Consider the following 11,403-nt stretch of genomic DNA (forward strand, 5'->3'; position numbering starts at 1 on the left):
CCCTCAGACCCGGGGGAATGGCAGAAACGGGACTAGACTCCACCCTTCTAACTTCTTGCTGGCTTTCCCCTCAGACACTGCCTCTCTTCATTCAAGTTTCCTTCTAGACTTTTCCCCTCTTAATGCTCTAAGCCTAAGTGATACCTTCCTCTTAACCTGATTTTCCAGATTCACTCATTTTTCAGGATTTGTTCTTGAAGACTGACTTTTTATTTTGGCAGATGGTGGGAAAGGAGGTGAGAAGGAGGTGATGGAGAGGGTGTGGGGAGAGGGTTTGGGGGCCGCCCCTCGGTCCGGCCTGCTTGCTTGGTGGCCTGGCAGCCATGTGGGTGGTCCTTAGGTGGCGTGCGGTTAAGAGACGTTTCCTGGTGTTGCTGGGTCAGATGGGAGCTGAGGGCTCCAGGAGGTGCTAAAACTGCAACCAGATTCCATCCAGGCTCCGTGTCCCTAAGGGGCCTGGAACCCTGACAGGTTCAGTGAGGACGACTCTTCACCTGGCTGAACAGCAAGGGTGAAATCGTTTCCGATCCTCAGGGGTCAGAGTCACGGAGACAGAGTGATCACAGGATCTGGCTCTGGAACAGCTCAGACCGGGAACGGTGAACACTTGGCACGCATGCCCGCCCTCTGGCTTCCCTTCACTGATCACTAACCAGCGCCCTCAGAGCCTGGGCCCAGAACACCCGCAGATGCACAGAGCGGGCTCCGTGCTGCTGCACCCACTCCTGCCAACTCCCAAGCCTGAGTCTGGAGGTCTTCCGGCTGGGCATTTTGCACGCCCCCCCAGCAAGGCTCCTGAACCTCAGCACGGCTGACATTGGGGCTTCATCACTCTGTCCGGTGGGAGCTGTCCTGTGCACTGTAGGGTGTTTAGCAGCGTCCCTGACCTCTACCCGCTCAAGGGTAGCAACTTCCCCCCTCCTCCCTGCCCCCCAGCGATTGTGATAATCAAAAATGTCTTCAAACACGGCCATTATCTCAGCTATTGACTATCACTGCTGGTTGGGGACCACTGCTTTAGGGAATATTGGTGGGAGAGGTAGACAGCGTTCTGATGGAGAATACAGGTCAGTGGGCCACTTGAACTTGCTGGGAAATAAAGTGAAAAAATTCAAGATATTTAAAATGAAGAAGTGGGGGGGCTTCCCTGGTGGCGCAGTGGTTGAGTCTGCCTGCCAATGCAGGGGACACGGGTTCGAGCCCTGGTCTGGGAAGATCCCACATGCCACGGAGCATCTAAGCCCGTGTGCCACAGGTACTGAGCCTGCACCCTAGAGCCCACGAGCCACAACTACTGAGCCTGCGAGCCATAACTACTGAAGCCCATGTGCCACAACTACTGAAGCCCACGCACCTAGAACCCGTGCTCCACAACAAGAGAAGCCACCGCAATGAGAAGCCTGTGCACCACAATGAAGAGTAGCCCCAGTTCACCACAATTAGAGAAAGCCTGCGTGCAACAACGAAGACCAAAAGCAGCCAAAAATAGATAAATAAATTAATTAATTAATTTAAAAAAATACGTTAAAATAAAATTCAGTGTTGGGGGCTGGGGAGGGAGGAAATTTAGAAAGACACGTGGAATGTTTGCCAGGCCCAAAGGACCAATGCCATGACCTGACTTCACCTTATTTTATTTATTTATTTTTTTCTGGCTGTGCTGAGCAGCTTGTGGGGATCTTAGTTCCCTGACCAGGGATCGAAACTGGGCCTCCTGCAGTGGAAGCATGGAATCTTAACCACTGGACCACCAGGGAATTCCCGACTTCACTTTAATAAGCCAAAGAAACCCTCTAAACCAGAGGTTCTCAACCAGGGAAAGGCAACAAGGGGCCATCTGTCCGTGTCTGAGACGATTTTGGTTGTCACGACAGGTGTGTGTTTGGGCTGGGGGCTGCTGCTGGCATCTACCAGGTAGCGGCCAGGGTTCTGCTACACATCCTACAATGTACAGTAAGTCCCCTACATACGAACGAGTTCCGTTCCGAGAGCACGTTCTTAAGTCCAGTTTGTTCGTAAGCCCATCAAAGTTAGCCTGGGTACCCAACTAACACAATCGGCTATATAGTACTGTACTGTAATAGGTTTATAATACTTTTCACACAAATAATGCAAACACAAAAAAATAAAGCATTTTTCATCTTACAGCACAGTACCTTGAAAAGTACAGTAGTGCAGTACAACAGCTGGCATACAGGGGCTGGCACGGAGTGAACAGGCAAGAAGAGTTACTGACTGGAGGAGGGAGAGGAGGTGGGAGACGGTAGAGCTGAAGGATCGTCAGCAAGAGGAGACGGAGGGCAAGCTGCCATTTCACTCACGCCTGACGTTCACGCCTGACGTTGACGGCGCAGGTTCTGGTTCCTTGCTGGATTCAATTCTGCATACCCTCTTGATCTCATTTCAGCATCACCCCTGCATGTCCTCACTAAATCGCTGTCCTGAGCCTGCGGTTCAGCAGCAAGGAGAAGGGCCCACTGAGGGAGGTCAGAAAGAGTCAACCACGCTGTGAGCAGATGGTCAGGGGAGGGCAGGAAACTCACAGCACAGGTCGGTAATAACGTTTTGTAACACGTACGCACCACGTGCTGACAGCTCAAACCACACTTTCACCCATCCGTCCCACCTGTCCTTTCCAACACTTCACAGGTGAAGGAATTCAGCTCAAAGAATAGACTCAGGGAATGTCAGCCATAAATGAAGAATGAAATCATGCCATTTGCAGCAACATGGATGAACCTAGACATTATCATACTAAGTGATGTAAGTCAGATAGGTTAAGACAGATATATCACTTACATGTGGAATCTTTAAAAATAATACAAATGAACTTAGTTACAAAACAGAAACAGACTCACAGACACAGAAAACAAACTCATGGTTACCAAAGGGGAAAGGTGGGGGAGGGATATAAATGAGGCGTTTGGGATTAACAGGTATACACTACTATATATAAAATAGCTAAGTAACAAGATCCTACTGTACAGCATAGGGAAGTATATTCAGTAACCTGTAATAACTTATAAGGAAAAAAATCTGAAAAAGAATATGTATGTGTGTATAAAAAAACAGAATCACTTTGCTGTACACCAGAAACTAACACAACATTGTAAATCAACTATATTTCAATTAAAAAAAAAAAAAAAGGATAGACTCAGGTCTACTTAGAGGTCTATTTAGAGCCTGGTCCAGAATCGAGGCTCTGTGCAAACAGTGCAGACTCGGGGGCATCCCTTCACCTCCTTGGGCCTCAGTTTTTACATCTGTGAAATGGATGATGCGTGACCTGTTTCACCCCTGTCAGCCCCTACTTCCCATGATTCTGAGCCAGGACAGGATGCCCGTTTCCTGGTACCTGATTCCAGGCCTCTCTGATCACTGAGCAGGCTGTACTGCTCTGTCGGCAGAGAATTTGAAATTGGAGGACTTGCTACCTCAGATATCTGTGGGTAGAGAGTGGCTCCTTCTGAAGTCAACCCCCTAAAGCTGTGTCCCCAGGAAGAAAGATGCTTCAGTGACAAGGGTGAGGACAGGTGTTTGTCCCTAAGCCAGAGTCCCAGGAAGGCAGGAAGTCCTGCTGTTTGCACACCTTCCTGGCCAGTTTCCACCAGGAGCTCCTGATATAGACTTTGGACAGTTCCCTCGGGCACGTGGACTTGGGTTGTGTTCCCCGCATGTGTGGGTCTGAGGCTGGCATTCTCTAGGCTGTTCCAGAGCACCGAGCATCTCTGCTTGTGTGGGCAGAGTCCACACAGTGGATGGATGGGATCCCGTGGGCTGAGCAGTGAGGGCCACTCGAACCAGGTGGAAGGCTTCTGGGCAGCAGGGGTGTCAGGGCAGCCTGGGACTCCAGCTGAAATGTGCCTCAGGCTGGAAGTGATGAGAGGCTGTGTGTCCCTCAGCGGATGCCCATTCACAGTGACCGTGACGCTTACCCACACTTACTAACATGGCTTAGTGCTTGGTAGCACCTGACCTGGCGGTTTCCCGGGTTCTGGGGTTAGAAAACTCTCTCTCCCTCCTTCTCAAGGATTTTGGACCGCGGTCTGGATCCCTGGCCTCTCCCTCCAGAGTCTTTTCCCTCCACTCCCACTGCTGGCTGCGTCACTGCAGGTGAGAGAGGCTTCCTATTAGAAGCCTTACACCTTTTCAAGAGGAAAGTCACAAAGTCCAGGGGCATCCCCTCTGCTACCCCAGCTGATCTTGAGCCTCGTCTAGGACTTTGTCCAAACCCCTCCTGCCCCAGAGGCTCCCGAGTCTCCCCAGAGGAACAAAGTCTTCTAAAGTCGCAGATCCAAATAAATAGCTCCCACCTGCACAGGTGGGACGTAGGTGATTTGACAGGTGGTCACTCAATGGCCAAGTGGTCCAATGGGTAGTCCACAGGGAAAGAACTTAAAATGGTAAATAAACGTGAAAATGGGTTCAACCTCACTCACGAGGGGATGCAACTTGATACTATGTTCTCCAATCACACTGAAAATAAAATAAGAGTTCTGAAAATATCTAAGATTGGCAAGAGTGAAGGGAAATGGGCTCTCGGGTATTCTTGATGAGAAAGTAAGAGAGCAAGGCCTTTTTGAAGGGAAACTTGTCAATATCTATCAATCCCTTCCACCGAGGGGACTTTTTCTGACAGCTACAGTCACAGATATACACCCTGACACATGTACAAAAAACGTGGTTCGTGATGGCCAAGAATGGATGTATGGATTTTTGATCCTCTCTCTCACACACACACACAAACACACAAACACACACACACCTTCCAAGGTGACCCTAAGATGCTGAGTGGCCGGCTCTGGTCTTAGTGAAGATGATGCCGTGTCAACTTCATTTGTGACATGAATGGAAAGAGCCCCCAAAGCCCCAGAGCTCTTTCTCTGACGTTTGTAGAGAATTTTATGCAGACCTTTCTCCTGACCCCATATCCTTGTGATCAGCAGACAGCCCATGAGTTTGATAATCTGACAAGTTTAGGACATGTCTGACCCTCTCACTGACCGATCCCACACTGTGAGGACAGCTCTGCCTCTACAGAAGTGAAGAACAGCTTAGTCAATCAATATTCTGCAGGTGACTTTTTTATTGAAGTATAGTTGATGTACAATATTATATAAGTTACAAGTGTACAATGCAGTGATTCACAAGTTTTAAAGGTTATACTCCATTTACAGTTATTATAAAATAGTGGCTGTATTCCCTGCACTGTACTATATATCCTTGTAGCTTATTTATCTTACACACAGTAGTTTGGACTTCTTAATCCCCTGCCCCTTTCTTGCCCCTCCCCGCTTCCCCATTCCCCACTGGTAACCGCTACTTTGTTCTCTGTATCTGTGAGTCTCACTGGTGACTTTCACCTTGAATTCAGTGCACTGAGTGTTAGGTGATCAGAGACCCTTGTCAATCCAAGCTCCCTGCTCGTTCTTTATAACCTGTCATCCCTCCTCTTCACTTGCCTTCCAGATTCATCCACCTGCGCACACTCTCATCGATGCCAACATGGTGCTTTACTTATTGAACTGTTACATGTCTGGCTGGTACAGCCACCATCCTTACAGTTTGTTTTCGTTATGTGGCTATTAAATACGCGTTATTACAGCTTGCATTAGGCAGCTGAGGTCGACCGGGTCATTTCATCACTGAAATCAACCAACACGTGCTGTTGAGTTTTACCTGTAGAGGGCAACTAGCTATGCTCCCTCTTATAACTATTAAAATAAAGGTCGTGGTGCCTTATAAACTTCTCAACAATTACGATAAAGAGAGAGGGAGGGAGGGAGGAAAGAAGGAAGGAGAGAAGAAGGGAGGAAGGGAGGGAGGGAGGAAGGTAATTTACATATATGGAGAATTTTTTTTTTTTTTTTTTGCGGTACGCGGGCCTCTCACTGTTGTGGCCTCTCCCGTTGCAGAGCACAGGCTCTGGATGCGCAGGCCCAGCGGCCATGGCTCACGGGCCCAGCCGCTCCGCGGCATGTGGGATCCTCCCGGACCGGGGCACGAACCCGTGTCCCCTGCATCGGCAGGCGGACTCTCAACCACTGTGCCAGCAGGGAAGCCCCACACATACGGGGAATATTTTTTGATTCAAGGCCTCTATTCAGTGCATCCCCATGGCTCTCAACAATCCTGAAAGCACTGTCATGCCCTTTTTACGCTTTTCCCCCAGACACATGGGAACCCAGGGTTTGCCCTTGGCCTGGGTTTTAGGAAGTGTTGTGGGTTCATTTGCCCCAGGTGGCCCAGATTTGCAGCCCATAAGGAAAGGGGAAGAGTTCTGAGGGTCAGATTCAAAAGATCTGGGAAGAGGGTTACATCAGAGAACTGGCAACAGGTAACTTGCAGACACCGAGAATTCAGGTCAACGGCCCCTGGAAGGAATCTCAGAGGCAACAAACAGCGTGGACGGCAGGGGGCGCAGAGTGGAAAGGGCCTTTTACGAAGAGCTTGGTTCTGAGTCTGGCGAGGTAGAAAACACGGAGGGACCACTAGGGGTCGCTGGATGAGAAAACAGAGACTCAATGGCCTCAGATGACAGCCCCAGACCCTGGAGCTGGTAAGGGCAGAGGTGAGATTTAGAACCTGCTCCAAATCCATTACATCAGTCACAGGTGGTATGACTGCCCTTCCCATTGACCTGCTGAAGTCGGGCTGGGAAAATCCAGGAATTGGAAAAAGGTAGTTGGGCACCAAACAAGTGAAGTCAAGGTTGAGGAGGAAGTTTTTCTTTCAGCACAATGACATCCAAGGGGTGGGAATTGCAACGGGGGAATTGAAAAGCTGAGCAGAGTTTTCCTGTCCTTTCCCCTGTTTCAGGCCCTTCCCCTTCTCAGCTGCATGGACCCGGAAAATACAGAATTCCTTCTGCATTGACAGACCAGCTGGAGCAACTGAGATGGGCTTGGGATCCAGGGTGTGTGATTACAGACATGGCCACAAGGTGGAGACACATGGTTGTCAATCCCTATGCCTTGTTCCAAGGCTGAGCCTTACTGAGGGTTTACCCAACAGTGCATTTGCTGGGTAGTAAGGTTTAAAAACAAACATAGTTTTGTAGTCATTTTCTTAACCCTGAGTAAGGCAGCCCGGGGTCATTTTTCTAAAGGACTCGGGCTAATTTAGAAATACCTTCCAATTCCTTAGACCAGTTGTGAATACATGATTAACCTAACATTATTTAATACTGTAAATATTTATCATGCTGGCGCCCTGTGCAAACACAGTGCTGTATTTGAGGGGGAATCTGGACTGTAAAACAAAGGCAAGACACACCTGGGGGAGGGACTTCCCTGGTGGGTGGTCGCACTCCCAATGCAGGGGGCCTGGGTTCCATCCCTGGTTGGGAAACTAGATCCCACATGCCGCAATGAAGAGCCTGTGTACTGCTAAGACCCGGCACAGCCGGAAAAAAAAAAAAGACACAACTCAGGGAGGACTTTATCAGACACCACTGGAAGACACACCAGGAGGGCATCTAAGTGTAGCAGGCTTAGTCCAATAGAGACAGTATAAGCAATCTATTCATAGATGACTCAGAAAAAAATTATGTTTAGATATAAACAGAATAACAAAACAAATGTGGCAAAATTTTTTTTTAAAAAAGGTGAATCTGGATAAAGGATATATGGGAGTGCTTTTTACTGTTTTCAGAATTTTTCTGTAAATTTGAAATTGTTTTAAAATAATAAAAGGCTTTGGGTTTTTGTTTTTTTTTTTTTCAATACGCGGGCCTCTCACTGTTGTGGCCTCTTCCGTTGCGGAGCACAGGCTCCAGACGCGCAGGCTCAGCAGCCATGGCTCACGGGCCCAGCCGCTCCGCGGCACGTGGGATCTTCCTGGACCGGGGCACGAACCCGTGTCCCCTGCGTCGGCAGGCGGACTCTCAACCACTGCGCCACCAGGGAAGCCCATGGATTTGGTTTTTAAACACTAAGATCCCAGGAGTCCTGGACACAAGATTCAGATTTTCTCTTACCCATCTGAGTGGCTTTGGTTGTTTCAGGTAACCTCTCTGGCCTGTGTCTCTTCTTCTGTAAAACAAAGAATCCAATTTGTTTTCACTGCTGTAGAGTGTTCCACTGTATGAATAAACCTCAGCTCACCCCTTCCCCTAGAAAGAAAGAAAGAAAGAAAGAGAAAGAAGGAAGGAAGGAAGGAAGGAAGAAAGAAAGAAAGAAAGAAGGAAAGAAAGAAAGAAGGAAGGAAAGAAAGAAGGAAGGAAGGAAGGAAGGAAGAAAGAAAGAAGCAAGTGAAATTGATTTTAGTAATATATTTTATTTACAATATATCCAAAATATTATCATTTCAATATGTAATCATTGTGTTCAATTATTGATGAGATATTCTAAGTCCTCTTATTTTCATTGTCTTCTTGGACTCAGCCCATCTTATTTGAGAACTAGCTCATTTCAAGAGCTACTACCCACCTGTGTCCCATGGCTGCCTTAGTGTGAACAGCAGAAGCGCTGGTTCTCTGGGCAGCTCCAAGCTGGGGTCCAGCCCCAGCCCCCATCCAGGCTACTCTTTTCTGGTCCGAGGCTGGAAAGCTTTCTCTCGCTCCTCACTTGTCCCTCAAATCTATGGTCAGTGCACATTTCTTCCTCTTCCAACAAAGCCTTGACAGTTTTGGAACTACAAAGACAAGCAACCTTTATCCTCTGCTTTCTGCGGTACCCTGGCTTCCCTGAACGGTGAGGGCAGTAAACCCAGTGGACTGAATGGATTAGAAGGAACTACCAGGACCTACAAAACTGAATCAAAACTATTTTCGTACAGCAAAGTATTTTTTTCCTTTAATTTTGTTTTCTGTGTTGTGGGGTGCAGGGGGTGGGGAGAGCAGTGGGCAGCTCCCTAGTAGAAAAAGGATTTCCCCCCAAACTCCTCCAATTCCACCAGGAGGCGATAATTCAGGGTCAACAGATTCCTCTTTTCAGGTCAAGGCTCCGATCTTTCAGCATCTTCAGCATCACTTGCTTGAATGTGAGAAGGATTAGCAGAGGCCAGTTTAGGGAATGATGGTTTGGCTTGGAGGACCAGGGAGGGAAAAGTGCCGGGGGACAGGCTGTAAACTCCCTGTGGGCAGGGGTAGTATTTTATATCAGCTGCATTTATTATTACGGTGTTATGTGATTTAAGTACCCTGCTATATCATTTTATCCTCATTGCAAACATACAAAGATTTATAGTGTTATTTCCCCCATTTTACAGATAAGAAAACTGAAGGTCAGATACATATATGTCATATATCATGTATCAAACCATATATACTATATATCTATATATATCATATACATCATAGATAAATAGATGACAGATATATAGATAGGTAGGTAGCTAGAGATATATGCTGTATAGATATATGCTATATGATTAAAAGGGAAGAAACATAAGAAATATTAACATTATCTCTGGATGACTAGGGACAAGAATAAGGGCACTGATTTTCACTATACATTCTCATATAAATTTTGAGTTTTCAATTGGGTAATACGATGCCTAATTTTTAATAAATACAACTTAAAATATGAAATCCAGTCGAAGGTAAGTTGAGGCACCTCCCGACACATCATCCTAGAGCAGATATTCGTTCAGGGAAGAGTCACCAGGTTGCCGCTCTTCCTGAGGCAGTTATGATACACTTCCCCCGGGAGCCCTGGAGGAAAGCTATAAAAGAACTTAAAAAAAATATCTGGCTTGCAAAGATTGCCTTTCCCAATGTCCTTTGGTGTGCAGAGCTTCCTGAAAGGAAGTTGGGCAAATCTGTATAGATTAAGGCAACAAGACTTCTGCGAAAAGAAGATGGAGAGCCAGCCCCACTTTCTCTGGTAGACCTCCTCTGGAGAACTGGGATGGTCTCAACTGAGACCCACTGTCAGGAAGTGATATTAAGGACTCCCAAGGGGTAGCAACCATGCTGGGCAGTTTACACTGGGAAACATCCCTACGCCATGCCTTAGAGATTCATGGGACGGGGGGGTAGGGACAGTATGCAGCTATGACAGAAATACCATCTTGATCTGGCCCCCAGTGCCATGCCAACCAGTTTCATGGTTGTGGTTGTTACAGCAGCTAACATCAATTCCCCTGACTGATACTCTAGATATTTGCATTTTACAGAGGATTTCTTTCTAATTGGTGAAAATTCAGACTAAATAAATATCTTAAAATTCACTCCATTTGAGGAGACAGAGTCCTGCAAAGAACCTCTTAGGTCTTAGATTCTATCTTCTACCATGTCCTTCTATGTTTTAAACCACCTTGCAGCGGTCACTCTCTGATTGGAAATGGGATACCTCTAAGGGCCGTTTTAGGTCAAGCTTGGAATGTGACTGGACTGAATTCAGTTCATGTCAACAAATGTTTTTGAGCGCTTACTCTGCACAGGTACATGACTAAGCCCCTGTCCACATTATGGGGTCGCTCAACACTCTTCACATCCACCTTTCAAATCCTCATTGCCAGGAGTCCATGTTGCACGGCATCAGGGAACACCACTCAACACCGTGTTGTATGTGAAGGGTTCCACCTACCGTTGTGTCATGGTCAGGCTTCACAGATGCATGAGGCCACCTGGCTATTCCTCTGGTTGTTTTCATTTTGTAATCTAATATTGCTCCCACTAGACAGCAAGCTCTCTGAAAACAGGTATGGTGTATCTTTTTCACTACTGTATTTGCTGCTATAGTTTCACTGCTGCATTTAATAGTACCTTTGAGTGTTCAAATAATTTTTGTTGAACCAATGACTAGGTAGATGGATGAGTGAATGAGCAAACGAATGAATACAGACTTGATTAGAACATACTGGGGGAACTCCAAACAGATGTCTCCTCCATCTGGGTGGATGGTGAAGTTTTAACAAACATCTCTGACAAAATAGGAAGAGATTCTGGGTTAGAGCTCTGCCTCAATTTGGAATGTAGTTTCCTGTAAATCACAGAAACTCCAACCAACAGTTACCTAAAGACGTTCAGGTTTATTTGTCTCATACAACATAAACGTGGACAGGTAGTAGGATCAAGAAGATACAACAATTATACATAATTATGGACCTAACAACAGACCATCAAAATATGTGAAGCAAAAGCAGACAGAATTGAAGGAAGACATAGACAGTTCTACAATAGTAGTTGGAGACTTCATTACCCGACTCTCAATAATGGATAGAACGACCAGACAGAAGATCAGTAAGAAAATAGAGAACTTAACACAATAAATCAACTAGATCTAACAGATACATACAGAACACTCTACCCAAAAACAATATGCTTATTCTTCTCAAGTGCACATGGGACATTTTCCAGGATAGACCATATATGAGGCCACAAACTTACTCTTAATAGGTTTAAAAAGACAGATACACAAAGTTTCTTCTCTGACCACAACAGGATGAAATTAGAAA

This window comes from Pseudorca crassidens, chromosome 19, assembly GCF_039906515.1.
Source record: "Pseudorca crassidens isolate mPseCra1 chromosome 19, mPseCra1.hap1, whole genome shotgun sequence".
Taxonomy (NCBI): domain Eukaryota; kingdom Metazoa; phylum Chordata; class Mammalia; order Artiodactyla; family Delphinidae; genus Pseudorca; species Pseudorca crassidens.